Genomic DNA, 16,808 nt, shown 5'->3' with positions numbered 1-16,808 from the left:
AAAAAAAAAAAAAAAAAAAAAACTCAAAAGCTAGCAGAAGACAAGAAATAACTAAGATCAGAGCAGAATTGAAGGAGATAGAGACATAGAAAACCTTTCAAAGAATTAATAAGTCCAGGAGCTGGTTTTTTGAAAAGATCAACAAAATAGATAGACCGCAGCCTGATTAATAAAACAGAGAAGGGAGAATAATAAAATAGATGCAGTAAAAAACGATAAAGGGGATATTACCACAGATTCCACAGAAATACAAATGAGCATCAGAGATTACTAAAAACAACTCAATGCACATAAATCAGTAAACCTGGAAGAAATGGATAAATTCCTGGACACTCGCACCCTCCCAAGCATAAACCAGGAAGAAGTTGAAACCTTGAACAGACCAATAACAAGGGCTGAAGTTGAGGCAGCAGTTAATAGCCTCCCAGCCAAAAAAGTCCAGGTCCAGACAGGTTGACAGCTGAATTCTACCAGAGGTATAAAGAGGAGCTAGTGCCATTCCTTCTAAAACGATTCCAAACAATCTGAAAAGAGGGAATTCTTCCAAAATCATTTTATGAGACCAACATCATCCTGATACCAAAACCTGACAGAGACTCAAAAAAAAAAAAAAAAGAAAGAAAACTTCAGGCCAATATCCATGATGAACATAGATGCAAAAATCTTCAATACAATACTAGCAAACCAATTGCAACAGCATATCAAAAAGCTTATCAATCACGATCAAGTAGGTCTCATCCCAGGGATGCAAGGCTGGTTCAACATACACAAGTCTATAAACGTAAACCACCACATAAACAGAACCAAAGACAAAAACCACATGATTATCTCAAAAGATGCAGAGAAGGCCTTTGACAAAATTCAACAGCCTTTTATGCTAAAAACTCTCAATAAACTAGGTATTGATGGAATGTATCTCAAAATAATAAAAACTATTTACAACAAACCCACAGCCAATATCATACCAAATGGGCAAAAACTGGACGCATTCCCTTTGAAATCTGGCACTAGACAAGGATGCCCTCTCTCACCACTCCTATTCAATATAGTATTGGAAGTTCTAGCCAGAGGAATCAGGCAAGAAAAAAAAAATGAAGGGTATTCAATTAGGAAAGGAGGAAGTCATATTGTCTCTATTTGCAGATGACATGATTGTACATTTAGAAGACCCTGTCATCGCAGCCCCAAATCTCCTTAAACTAATAAGCAATTTCAGCAAACTCTCAGGATAAAATATCAATGTGCAGAAATCACAAGCATTCCTATACACCAATAACAGACTAACAGAGAGCCAAACCATGAGAGAACTCCCATTCACAATTGCTACTAAGTGAATAAAATACCGAGGAATACAACTAACAAAGGATTTAAAGGGCCTCTTCAAGGAGAACTACAAACCAGTGCCAAAGGAAATAAGAGAGGACATAAAGAAATGGAGAAACATTCCAAGCTCATGAATAGGAAGAATTAATATCATGAAAATGGTCATACTGCCCAAAGTAATTTTTAGATTCAAGGCTATCCCTATCAAACTACCAATGACCTTCTTCACGGAACTGGAAAAATCCACTTTAAACTTCATATGGAACCAAAAGAGAGCCCCCATAGCCAAGACAATCCTAAGCAAAAAGAAAAAAGCCAGAGGCATCATGCTACCTGACTTCAGACTATACTACAAGGCTACAGTAATCAAAAGAGCATGGTACTGGTACCAAAACAGAGACATAGACCAATGGAACAGAACAGAGGCCTCAGAGGCAATGCCACACATCTACAACCATCTGATCTTTGACACACCTGACAAAAATAAGCAATGGGGAAAGGATTCCCTGTTTAATACATGGTGTTGGGAAAACTGGCTAGCCATGTGCAGAGAGGAGAAACTGGACCCCTTCCTGACACCTTATACTAAAATTAACTCCAGATGGATTAAAGACTTAAACATAAGACCTAACACCATAAAAACCCGGGAAGAAAACCTGGGCAAAACCATTCAGGACATAGGCATAGGCAAGGACTTCATGACTAAAACAACAAAAGCATTGGCAACAAAAGCCAAAATAGACAAATGGGATCTAATTAAACTCCAGAGCTTCTGTACAGCAAAAGAAACAATTAGAGTAAATCAGCAACCAACAGAATGGGAAAAATATTTTTGCAATCTACCCATCTGACAAAGGGCTGATATCCAGAATTTACAAAGAACTAAAACAGATTTACAAGAAAAAGACAAACAAACCCATTCAAAAGTGGGCAAAGGATATGAACAGACACTTTTCAAAAGAAGACATATATGACGCCATCAAACACATGAAAAAATGCTCATCATCTCTAGTTTTAGAGAAATGCAAATCAAAACCACATTGAGATACCAACTGACGCCAGTTAGAATGGTAATCATTAAAAAATCTGGAGACAACAGATGCTGGAGAGGATGTGGAGAAATAGGAACACTTTTACACTGTTGGTGGGAGTGTAAATTAGTTCAACCATTGTGGAAGACAGTGTGGCGCTTCCTCAAGGACCTAGAAATAGAAATTCCTTTTGATCCAGCAATCCCATTACTGGGTATATACCCAAAGGATTATAAATCATTCTATCATAAAGACACATGCATATGTATGTTCATTGTTGCACTGTTTACAATAGCAAAGACTTGTAACCAACCCAAATGCCCATGGATGATAGACTGGACAAGGAAAATGTGGCACATATACATCATGGAATACTATGCAGCCATAAGAAATGCTGAGTTCATGGCCTTTGTAGGGACATGGATGAATCTGGAAACCATTATTCTCAGCAAACTGACGCAAGAACAGAAAATCAAACACCATATGTTCTCACTTACAGGTGGGTGTTGAACAATGAGAACACATGGACACAGGGAGGGGAGCATCACGCTCTGGAGTCTATTGCGGGGGCCAGGGACGGGACAGCAGGGGAGTGGGGAGGTTGGGGAGGGATAACATGGGGAGAAATGTCAGATATAGGTGATGGGGAGATGGAGGCAACAAACCACATTGCCCTGTATGTACCTATGCAAGTATCCTGCATGATCTGCACATGTACACCAGAACCTAAAATCCAATAAAAAATAAAAATAAAAATAAAATGGACTGAGTAAGCTTGTCACAGTAAGACACATAACATGTTAATTTATTAAATGATCAAATCTTGTAATAAGAACTAAAACAGTAATATTCCTAAGTAGATACTTGGCACAAGATATCTGCCATTAATATAGACAAATTAATAAGATTATGACTGGCAAGTAATGGACAGGACCTAAAAAGGCTGATTTCAATTATAAAAATGGCTCCTGAAAATTTTAACAAGGAATTTAAACTGAATTCATGTGTTTAAATTTTGTTTTAATTATTTAATATCAAATAATTGTGTTCTGGAACAAAATTAAAAATAAATGTAAAAAGTAAAATGGTATAAACTCATACAGGCTAATTACAGGTAATGTCAACAGTATTATTTTAATTATGCAAAGTGGATGAAAGAGAGAAAAGTAGAGATAGTTCAATACTAAGTTAAAAGCAAAGCCTATCCACACCTTAGGACCTCAGAAGCAATTAGCAGGTATCTGAGAAGGAGAGAATAAGATACACACTGAAAACATGTAAATGGGTTGAATGTCTATACAAGGAACTACTCTTCTTCTCCCTAATCTTTCTGGTTTGGCATCCAATCTTTTTCTGCCTAAACAGGACACTTTAAATGGAAATTAAACGAGCAGTCTGTTAATCTGAATTCACAGATACTATGGAAGTAGAAGAGTCCACTATACAGACAGCAGAGGAATTAAGTGTAAGTCTACAAGCTAAGTGCTGAGACTCTCAGCTTCTCTGTGCTGCTTGGCCTTAGTGGATGGACAACTATATACAATTCCCTGTGAGCAACCTTACAGGACCATTAACTGGAGAAACTGATCAGTCAGGGGAAAAAACCCCAAGATGCACATTGGGAGCCAGACCCACCTCCAAATAAAACTCATTCATCCCCAATTATCCTGTTAGAGCCAACAGTTGATAAACTCTGCCCATGACAGTAAGCAGCTTCTGATGAGCAACTCTTTGGTACCTTAAATTTCTTAAATATATTTTTGCAACAAAGTATTGGCAAACAATTGAGGAGTGATTCTTACATGAAAGAAAGAAGCTAAGAATTGTGGGTGGCAAGATTCACAGAAAACAGAAAAAATATGAGGAGCAATTTTTTAAAAGATTTGTAATATTGGAAAAATAAGAGAATGCTTATCTATCAAATAAGAAACTTCTACAAAAAATAATAAAGAACAAGAGAGAGCTCTTAGAAACTAAAAATAGAATAAGTGGAATAAACAATAAAGCTTTAGGCACTGACGTTGATACTAGACAGAGACAAATTACAAAACTCTTAGAAGAAAACGTAGAAGTAAGCTTCATGACACTGGACTGGGCGATTATTTCTTAGATATGACTCCAAAAGCACAGGAAATAATACTAAAAATAGGTAAATGGAGCATCAAAATAAAAATAAAGAAAACTTCTATACATCAAAGAACACAATCAACAGAGTAAGACTGCAACCTATAAATTGGTAGAAAACATTTGCAAATTATATATCTGAAAAGGGGAAAATACAAGAATACATATAGAATTTCTAAAAAGAACAAAAACAGCAAAATGATCCAAACAATGCAATTAACAAAGAATTTGAATAGACACTCCTAAGAAGATATACAAATGGCCAATGGCACATGAAAAGATTCTCAATATCATGAATCATTAGAGAAATACAAACCCAAATTACAATGAGGCATCATTTCATGCCCATTAGGGTGGCTATCATGAACAATACACACAGAAAATAATAAATGTTGGTAAGGAGGTAGAGAAATTGGAGAGGCACTACTGAGAATATAAAATGGTGTGGTCACTATGGAAAACAGTGTGGTGGTTCCTCAAATGATTACCATTGCCAGCAATTCCACTTGTAGGTATATTCCCAAAAGCATTGAAAGCAGTCTCAAAGAGATATGTCTACACCCAAATTCATAGTAGCATTACTCATGATATCTAAAAGGTTGATGCAACCCAATATCTATTGAGGAATAACTGGATAAAGAGAATGTGATATACATATACAATGGAATATCATTCAGTATTAAACAGCGAAGAAATCTTTACACATGCTACAAACAAGAGTGAACCTTGAGAAAATTAACATTATACCAAATGAAATAAGTCAATCACAAAGTCCGAAATACTTTATTATTCCACTTACATAAAGTACCTGGAATAGTCAAAGTTATCAGAACAGAAAGTGAAATGATGGTTTTCATGGGTTGGGGAAGGGGAAAATTAAAAGCATTTTTTTGGAGACAGAGTCTTTCTCTGCTGCCAGGCGCCAGGCTGGAGTGTGCAGTGGTGTGATCTCGACTCACTGCAACCTCCTTCTCCCGGGTTCAAGCATTTCTCCTGCCTCCACCTCCTATGTAGCTGGGATTACAGGCACATGCCACCACGCCTAGCTAATTTTTGTATTTTAATAGATACAGGGTTTCACTATGTTGGCCAGGATGATCTTGATCTCTTGATCTCAAGATCTGCCTGCCTTGGCCTCCCAAGGTGCTGGGATTACAGGCGTGAGCCACCATGCCAGGCCCACGGAAGCTTTTAAATGCATATAGAGTTTTACTTTTGTAAGATGAAAAGAATTCTGGAGATTGGTCGTACGACAGTGAAAACGTATTCAATACTACTGAGCTGCACACTTAAAAACAGTTAAGATGGCAAATGTCATGTTGTATGTATTTTATTGCAACTAAACATTTTTAAAACATTTTAAATAAGGATAGGTTAAAATAAATAAGAAAAAATTAAGTACATTAGAGAATAAACTGGGAGAAAGGTAGTGTCATAGAAGATCCACAAAGCAGAGAAAATGAGAATAGAAAATTCTAGAGGAGGTTGTATAAGAAAATTCTCCAAGACTAAAGTGGTTCGTGGAGTACGCAGCACAATTCATGTAAAAAAAAAAAAAGAAAAGAAAAGACCTGGGGGTGGTGCAGTGGCTCACACCTGTAATCCCAGCACTTTGGGAGGCCAAGGTGGGTGGATCACCTGAGGTCTGGAGTTCAAGACCTGCCTGGCCAACATGGTGAAACCCCATTTTTCTTTTTTTTTTTTTTTTAATACAAAAAATTAGCCAGGCGTGGTGGTGAATTCCTGTATTCCCAGCTTCTTGGGATGCTGAGGCAGGAGAATCACTTGAGCCTGGGAAGGGGTGGTTGTTGTGAGCCGAGATTATGTCACCGCACTCCAGCCTGGGCAACAGAGTGAGACTCTGTCCCAAAAAACCAACCAACCAAACAAAAACAACAATAAAAACCACAACAAGACAAATGATAGTGAAATTTCATTATGCCAAGAATGAAAAGACGGGCCTACAAAAGTCACATATAAAAGACTAAGAATCAGAATATCAGCATGTCTTTTTTGTTGTTGTTGTTAGGGTCTGGCTTTGTTTCCCAAGCTGGAGTTTAGTGGCATGATCTCAGTTCCCTGAAGCCTCCAACATCGGGCTCAAGCCATCCTGCTGCCTCAGCCTCTCCCATAGCTGGGACAACAGGCATGCAACACCATGCCTGGCTAATGTTTGTGGGGTTTTTGTTGTGGTTATTTGTTTGTTAGTTTTTGTAGAGATGGGTTTCACCATCTTGCACAGGCTGTCTCAAACTCCTGAGCTAAAGTAATCTACCGAGCTCAGCCTAGCAGCGTGATAGGATTGCAGGTGTGAGCCACCATGCCCAACCCAGAATGCCATGTTTAAATCAAGAGCAATGCTTAAAATTAGAAGATAGGGAATTAGATAAGACCTTTAAAATTTTGGAGAAATGACTTCCAAATTGAAATTTTATATCCTGACAAAATATAAATTAGGTGGGAGAATGGAATGTAGGCATCTTCAAGCATGCAAGTGCTCATAAATTTTACTTCCTGTACATCTTTTCTTAGAAAGTATCGGAAGATGTGCTACACCAAAATTAGGGTTTAAATCATGAGGAAGAAAGTCCAAAAATAAGAAATCCATCGGAGGAGAGAGACAAAAGGAAGTCTAAAGGTAATAGGAGCATAGTTCTATCAGTTGGCACTGAAACAAGGGAGCAAAGGAGTTCATGGAGTAATGTCTCAAAAAAAAAAAAAAAAAAAGAACTGGCATTCATAAACTATTTGATATAGTTGTCTATGCAGAAAATGCTATATAGAGAGGTTTTAATTTTTTTAGTGTTTGGGAAGTCCTACTCATGCTTCATATAGTAAAGTGAGCAAAGAAAAAAGTGCAGTAATTTGCTTATATAAAAACTTGTGTAAGAAATGTTATCGTGTTTGCTTCAGAAGTAATAATCCTTACAAAACAAGAGTGTTGATTCAACCAAAAATTATGAAATGATAAAACCTGGAAGATAGGGGAAAGTGTAGATATGGGATAGTAAGTGAGCACAGGTGAGCTAAATCCTTATCTTCCATCATAGGAAATCAAGAGATAACGTCTAAATTAACAGATCAAGATTTAATAGCATGTGATCATTCAACAAATATGTCATGGTGCTTGCGATATGCTAGACATTTTCACAGGCGCTGAGAGAGAAAAAATATATAATAAAATCAATATCTCTGCTCTCATGAAGCCTACTATTCAGAATTATGGAGAAACACACAAGAAGAAACAGTTAAATACAATAAAAGTGGGTGACTCTGGACAAGATTGAAAAATGAGGAGGTTTAGGGCATAATGGCTATTTTTTTATGATGATCTTCTGGATAATTTTTGTCTCTTTAAAACTATTACCATCAATAATTTAATTTTAAAAAATCTTTAAAAATTGTTATGAGATATTCATTCTCCTCAATCACCTGTTAGTCTCTGCTTTGCAATTAATACTAATGGATTTGTTGATCTATACATGCTGATGTGCCCTCCAGCGTGTCTTATGCCATCATGTAAGCTATCACATTCAACAAATAAAAGCCAAACCAATTAAAGAGGAGTTTTTCAAAGTTTCATTATGGTTTGGAACATCAGTGTAGATACCTTCAGTCTCCAAGAAACTACTGTTAAAATTTAGAATTATATTGACAAGCATTATCATATCATAATGGCTTGAAATTTTATTACAAAATTTGAAAGTTGCATAAGAATTTATACAAAAAGATTAATTGTGTATCCATGTGGAAAAAAATAAAATTGGACTCCTCATTTTATGTCATACACAAAAATCAGCTCCCAATTAATTGGATTTTATGAAAGCAAAACTATAAAATTTTAGAATATGATTAGAAAAATAGCTCCATGACCTAAGAATAGGGCAAATTCTTAAACCAGATATAGAAATCTCAATCATATATATTATGATTATTGGTATATAATCATAATCATATATGATTGAGATTATATATATAATATATATAATCATGTATGTTATGATTATTGGTATATAATCATAACATATATGATTATATATGACCATATATGATTATATATAAGATTTTATATGATTGAGATATATGATTATATATGACCATATATGATTATATATAATAAGATTTTATATGATTGAGATTTCTATATCTGGTTTAAGGAACCAGATTTATACTCAACCATATTAAAAATAAAAAAAGACTTGTTTATACAAAGACGCAATATTCAGAAGCTCTTAGCAGTCATATGGCAGAATAGGACTTTCCTGGATTTGCCCTCTGCAGAAACATCAATTTGAGCAATAATCCACATAAGAAAATGTCTTCATAAGAGCTAAAGAAACTTGGTGAAAGGTTATACCAACTGGATATAGCACAGAAATAAGACACATTGAAAAGGGTAGGAAGGACAATTTTGCATCACACATATCACTCCCCATCCAGGCAAAGAGAGATATCCTCTACTTGGGAGAAGGAAAAAGAAGTAAGCACTGGAGTTTGACTTGGAACCAAACACAGGCCGGACCAGTAAAGCAGATCCCCAGCAAGCCCAGGAACCAGGCCACCCCAGTAGACCCTGGTGTCTGTCTGGCCCCCATAAACTGAGGCCCCAGGTCAACCCTTGCAGAACCTGGTACTCTAGGTCTATGCCAGCATCAATCTAGCTTCTGTGGACCCAGATTTCAAGCTGGTTTCCAAGGACACACATTCTAGACCCAATCCTGCAGACCCAGGTGCCAGGGTTGCCCACCTGCTGATCAAGGTACCAGACTAGCCTGCTTAAGGAATACAGTAACAAACCTGCCTGTCAGCAACCTACTAAGAATCTCTAGATGATCTGACTGGTGAAGGGCTTTCCCAGACAAAGCCAGTCTGCAAAGATTAGAATAATTTACTACTCTTTTAAATTTACAGACACCAACACATGGTTACAAGGATCAAGAACAATAATGGAAACATGTCCCCACCAAAAGAACAAAATAAAGCACCAAAAGCCAGCTCTAATGAAAGAGAGATTTATAATCTGCCTGACAAAGAATGTGAAATGATTATTTTAAAGAAACTCAGTGAACTTCAAAAATGCCAAAAAATAATTAAGTGATATCTGGAAAATAATGAACAACTAAGACAAGAAATGTAACAAAGAGATTGGAATTATTTTAATAAATTAAACCAAAATTCTAGATATGAAAATTACAATGAATGAAATAAAATTTTAAAAATGCAAGACAGTGTCAACAGCAGAATCAATCAAGCAGACAAAATAAACTATGAAATTGAAGACAGGCTATTGGAAAATATGCAGTCAAAGGTGAAAAAAAAGGAAAAAGGACTACATGGTTTATGGGGCAGTATCAAAAGGGCACATATTTGAGTGATAGGAGTTCAAAAAAGAGAAGAGAGAGATAAAGGAGTAGAACTTACTTAAAGAAATAATAGCAGAAAACTTCTCAAATCTGGGGAAAGTGATATATATCCAGGTAGAAGAAGGTCAAAGGTCTTCAAAATCAGATTTAATCCAAATAAGACTAAACCAAGACACACTGTAATCAAATTGTTAAAAATCAAAGACAAAGAGAGGATTATGAAAGTAGCAAGAGAAATGAAGCAAATAAGGAGTTCTAATTTCTCAGCAAATTTCTTTGTAGAAACCTCACAGGCCTGGACAGAGTTGGATAATATATTCAAAATACTGAAGAAAAATAATATTAAGCAAGTATACTGTACTTAGAAAAGATATCCTTTAAAACTGAAGTGGAGATAAAAACTTTCCCAAACAAACAAAAGCTGAGAGAGTTCATCGCCATCAGACCTGTTTTATGAGAAATACTAAAGGGAATTCTTTAAGTTGAAAGAAAAGAATGGTAATTAGTAACATTAAAAAATGAAAGTTTAAAACTCACTGTTAAAAGTAAGTGCATAGTCAAATTCAGAATACCCTAACATTGTAGTGGCGATGTTTAAATCACTTATATCTTTAGTATGAAGGTTAAAGAAAAATTGTATTTAAAATAATAACTATAATAATTTGTCAAGGGTTATACAGTATAAGGGGTTGTAAATTGTTATATCAAAAACATAAACCATAGGAGAGATAGAGTAAAAGTGTAGAGTTTTTGTATGTGATCAAAGTTAAGTTGCTATCAGCTTAGAATATGCTGCCATAGCCATAAGACGTTTTATATAAGCCTCATGGTATTCATAAAGTGACAAGCTATAATAGATACACAAATCAAAGCAAACCACTAAAAACATAACCTAATCACAAAGGAAAACAGGAGAGAATAAAGGAACAAAGGATTTACAAAACAACTAGAAAAAAATAATGAAATAACAGTAGCAAGTGCTTACTTACCAATAATTTCCTTTAATGTAAATGGATTAGATTCTCCAATCAAAAGGCATAGAGTGACAGAATGTATTTAAAAAACAAAGATTCAACTATATACTGCCTATAGTATACTTCAGCTTTAAAGACACATAAAAACTGAAAATAAAAGGATGGGAAAGGATATTCCATGCAAATGGAAGGCAAAAGAGAGCTGGGATAGCTATATTTACAATCAGATAAAATAGGCTTTAAGTCAAAAAAAGAGAAAAAAGAGACCACTAAGGTTATTACATCATAATAAAGTTGTCAGTTTCTTAACAGGATACAGTAATTATAAGTATATACGCATCCAACATTACAGCACCTAACTGTATAAAGCAATATTAATAGATCTAAAGGGGGAGAGAGACTGCAATACAATAATAGTTGGAGTCTTCAATACTCTTTCAGCAATGGGCAGCTCATCCAGACAAAAATGTCAAAAAGAAAACCTCAGATTTAAAGTACATTTTAAACCAAATGGACCTAACAGATGTATACAGAACGTTGTATCCAGCAGCAGTGGAATACACATTCTTCTCAAGCTCACAAGGAACATTCTCCAGGATAGGTCATATGTTAGGCCCCAAAACAAGTCTTAACAAATTAAAGAAGATTGAGATCACATAGCTATCTTTTATAACCACAATAGGTGAGTCTAGAAATCATAACAAGAGGCATTTCAGAAAACTCACAAATACATGGAAATTAATGTGCTTCTGGACAAAATATTAAGAGAAAAAATTTTAGAATATCTTGAGACAAATGAAAATTAACACAGTAACATCAAAATTTATAGGATGCAGCAAATGAAGCTCTAAAAGGGAAAATTAAAGAAGGATTTAAAATTTAAAACTAATGTTACAACCCAAGGAACTAGAAAAAAAGAAACCAAACTAAGCCCAAAATTGGCAGAAAAAAAGGAAATAATAAAGCTCATAATAGAAATAACATAGTAAAACAATAGAAAAATAAAAAGCCGAGCTGATTTTTGAAAAGATAAACAAAACTTACCAACCTTTTGCTAGACTAATTAAGAAAAAAGGGAAAAGGCTCAAACAAAATCATAAATAAAAGAAGCAGCATTACAAATGATACTGCAGAAATACCAAGAATCATAAGAATCTACTATGTATAATTATATGACAACCAACTACATAACCTAGAAGAAACAGAGACATTTCTAGACATATACAACTTACCAAGACCGAATCATAAAAATATAAATTCTGAACAGAACAATATGAGCAAGGGGATTACATTAGCAATAAAAACTGTCCCATGTTGACCAGGTGCAATGCTCATGCCTATAATTCCAGAATCTTGGAAGGCCAAGCCAGGAGGATTGAACTCAGGAGTTTGAGACTAGCATAAGCAACATAGCAAGACCCCATCTTTAAAAAAAATTTTTTTAAATTAAGCAAATGTGGTGGTGCATGCCTGTAGTAACAGCTACTTGGGAGGGTAAGGCAGGAAGATCGCTTGTGCCCAGGAGTTCAAGGCTTCAGTAAGTTATGATCATGCCACTGTAGTCAAGCCTTAGAAACAGAGAAAGATCTCATATCTCACAAAACAAAAAAAAAAAAGTCTCTTATCATAGAAAAGTCCAGGACCTTATGGCTTCACTGCTGAATTCTACCAAATATTTAAAGAAGAACTAATACCAATCCTTCTAGAACTCTTCTAAAAAAATTGACAAGAGAGAATACTTTCAAACTAATTAGGCAGAGCAAGCATTATCTTGATACCAAAGCCAGACAAGGACACTATAAGAAAATAAACATTAGGTCAATATCCCTGATGAACATACATGCAAAAATCCTTAACAAAATACTAGTAAACCCAATTCAACAGCACGTTAAAGGGATCGTTTACCATGATGAAGTGATAAAGATCATATAACTATCTTTTATAACCACAATGGATTGAGTCTAAAAATCAATAACAGGAGGCAGAAAATTCACAAATACATGGAAATTAAACAATGTGCTTCTGAGCAAGATATTAAGAGGGAAATTTTTAGAATATCTTGATTAAGTGGGTTTTTTTTACAAAGATGCAAGGATGGCTTGACACATGCAAATGTACAAATATGATATACCACCTTAAAAGACTAAAAGACAAAAAACCATGCAATCATGTGAATACATGTAAAAACAGCATTTAAAAAAATCCAACATCCTTTCATTACATATATATATATAAAAAACTCTCAGTTGACTAGTAATAGAATGTACTTCAACACAATAAAGGCCATATATGACAAACTCATAACTAACATACTTAACAGTGAAAAGTTGAAAGCTTCATTTCTAAGATCAGGAGTAAGACAAGATACTATTACTTCTATTCAACATATCACCTAAAGTCCTAGCTAGAGCAATTAGGCAAAATAAGGAAAAAACAATCAAACTGAAAAGAAAGAAGCTATTTTTTTCCTCTTTGCAGATAATACAATCTTATATAGAGAACACCTTAAAGCCCCATTAAAAACCCTGTTATATCTAATATATAAACTCAGTAAAGTTGCAGGATACAAAATCAACATACAAAAACAAACAAAAAAGAAATCAATAAAATAATTCCGTTTACAACAACTACCAAAAAGCATTTAGGAATAAATTGAACTAAGGAGGTGAAACACCTATATTCTGACTACTGTAAAATAAAACATTGATGAAATAAAATGAGACTCAAATAATGGAAAGATGTCCTATGTTTATGAATTAACAGAATTCCTATTGTTAAAATGGCTGTACTAGCCAAAGCAATGTACAAATTCAATGTACTCTATCAACACTCTGATGACATTTTTCACAGATATATTTAAAACATCCTAAAATTTATGTGAAACCACAGAAGAACCTAAATAGCCAAAGCAAAAGAACAAAGCAGTAGGTATCACACCACCTGACTTCAAAATACACTACAAAGCTATAGTAACCCAAGCAGCATGTACCAGCGTAAAAATAGACATGTGGACCAATGGAACAGAGTAGAGAGCCAAAAATAAATCCAACCATTTGTGGTCAGAAAAGATTGACAAGAACACACAATGGAAGAAAGGAAAGTTTCTTCAATAAATGATGCTGGGATATCCATTTGCAAAAGAGGAAAGTCACTTCACATCATATACAAAAATTAACTAAAAATAGATTAAGAACTTAGCTCTAAGACTTGAATGTATGAAACTACTAGAAGAAAACATAAGGGATAACTTCCAAGATCTTGGCCTGGGCAACAAGTTTTAAGAAATAATCCCTAAAGGACTGGAAACAATCGCAAACATAGACAAAAGGGATTACATCAAACTAAAATGTTTATTTGCACAGCAAAGGAAACAGTAATAAGGAGACAATTTACAAAATGGGAGAGAATATTTATAAATCATATATCTGATAAGAGGTTAATATTCAAAAATATAAGGAACTCAAACAATTCATCAGCAAGAAAACAACCAGGTTGAAAAATAAGCAAAGAATCTGAATAGGCATTTCTCAGGAGAAAACATACAAATGGCCAACATACATGTTTTAAACAATGTTCATCACTAATCATCAGGGGAACATAAATTAAGACCACAATACAGTATCACTTCACACCTGTTAAAATGGCCATTATCAAGAAGACAAAAGGTTAAGTGTTAGTAAAAATGGTGAAAATATCGGAAAGCTTGTATATTGTTAGTGAAAAGGTAGAATGGTGCAGCCACTGTAAAAATAGGGCAATCATATGACCCCACAATCCCACTTCTGAATGTGTATACAAAGGAAATGAAATCAACGTGTCAAAGAGCAAAGAGATACCTGCATTCCCATCTTCGTTATAGCATTATTTACAAAGCGAAAATATGAAGCCAAACTAATTGCACATCCACAGATGAATGAATAAAGAAATATGGTATATATACAAAATAGAATGCTGGTCAGCCTTCAAAAAGAAGGAAACTTTATCATTTGCAATAACTAGGATAAACCTGGAGGACCTTATGTGAAATTAATTAAGCCAGACATGGAAAAATAGATACCACATAATCTCATTTACATGTGGAATCTAAAACAGTTGAACTCTTAGAAGTAGAGAGTAGAATGATAGTTACCAGAGGCTGGGTTTGGGTGATTGGGAAAATATTGGTCAAAAGATACAAAATTTCAGTTAGTATAAATAAATTCAAGAGATCCAATTTACAAGATGGTATTGTTAATGTATTCTTGAAAAATTGCTGATAGATTTTAGTGTTCTCGCAACAAAAAAATGAAAGGATCGTGAATTAATACATATATTAATTAGCTCGATTTATTCAGCTATGTATATATATTTCAAAACATCATGTTTTACTCTATGAATATATACAATATTTTTATCAATTAAAAAGAAAAAGAAAAAAGACACATAAGAGTGAAAAGATAAACTTGGTTAGAACATATAAAATACATAGCAAATAAAGAATAAGTCTCCATATTTCACAAAGAATATCTATGAATTGGTAAAACAGGAAGACGTAACCAAAAGGGAAATTAGGCAAAAGGCATAGGCAGGCATCGCACAGCAGCACAAACAAAAATGGCAGTAAATACATGCAACAATGTTCAGTCACAATAACAATCAGTTCAATGGAAAAGCAAAGTGAACACTTTATCATACCAATCTGATTGGCAAAGTTTTAAAAAATCACTACACACTCCATGTGGCTGTAAAGAATCATTCATACAACCTGAGTGTAATCTTATCATGTATATTTAGCAATAATTATTTTAAAATTCCAACAGAATTTTATCTGTTGACCAAACAATCCCATTACATGTACAAATTCGTTCATAGCAGTATTATTTATAATAGCAAAAGATTAAAATCAACTCCAGATTCCATCTATGGAGATTGATAGAAATAAACTGTGGTTTATTTACATAAAATTATGAAACTTTAAGAATGAAGATGCTATTTAGGTATAGATTGAAATTATCTCCAACATATACTAAGTATTTTTAAAGATGATTGAATTTTAAATAGAGAAAAAGGAAGTTGTGAAATATTGTGTGTGCGTTTCTTTGCATTTACATTAAAAAATTCTGAAAGTTTCCTAGAGGGCAGAATGGTGAAAATGGGATGAAGAGGTACATAAATAGAAACAGGCTTTCTTTACATTCGTTTTACATGGGAAAGCTAAGCATGTGGAAGTTATTTACATCTTTCTACTCAAGGTCATCTCCAAGGTCTGATTTTTCAAATTCGAAAAATTGCAACCTCAGGCATAAGTGGGTTAATATGTCAATCAATTTTGCATTTATAATAAAATAACATTTTATATCCACATTAGCAAACATCATACAGTACCAAATGCCGTCATAATGAAAACTGTCGGTGTTGACAGGCGTGGGTATTACTACACTCATTCGTAAAATGGTTTGGCATTTTATTGTAAGGTCAAGCAGCTGAAGACTCCTAGATTCATATCTTAGAATGGGTCTTCCTAATCTGGTATCCAATGAAGCTCATAGTTAAATATCTAATGTGGATAGTTAGAAAGACATTACACGTTTGACTGACACTCACCATTTTTTTTTCTATTTTCAATTTGTCAATATAGGCAAGTAGTCACAATGTTGAGAGCAATAATTGTGAACCTTTCCACAAAATGTCAGAGTATTTTACATTGTATGATAGTTGTTTTAAATATCTTACAAAAGTATGCAAGCTGATTACTACTTTGAAATTACAGCAGGTATTAGACCTACTGCTGTATTTCATGTGGTCATATCTTCCTGTCTACAGATATTCCTTTGACCTATATAGCTAGGCAAATATAGCAACTATGCTTAGTAGTCATTCAACCACCAAATAGTGAAGTTGTATGTTCTCTCATAGTGCTAATTATATTACTTGCTACTGTTCTTTATCAACAATTCTCAGTTCATTAAAACACAGAAAAAGACAAGTTGTTTCCAAAGTGTTGAAAGTTTTAA

General features: G+C 34.3%; 1 protein-coding gene across 1 annotated transcript in view; it reads right to left on the bottom strand.

Moving 5' to 3' along the window:
- The window catches only part of ADGB (androglobin), a 215,590-nt gene that overhangs the window by 85,316 nt on the left and 113,466 nt on the right, over positions 1-16,808 (bottom strand). The window lies entirely within an intron of this gene.

The sequence above is a fragment of the Cebus imitator genome, unplaced genomic scaffold, assembly GCF_001604975.1.
Source record: "Cebus imitator isolate Cc_AM_T3 unplaced genomic scaffold, Cebus_imitator-1.0 Scaffold307, whole genome shotgun sequence".
Lineage (NCBI taxonomy): Eukaryota > Metazoa > Chordata > Mammalia > Primates > Cebidae > Cebus > Cebus imitator.
This window is presented reverse-complemented; position numbering and strand designations above follow the sequence as displayed.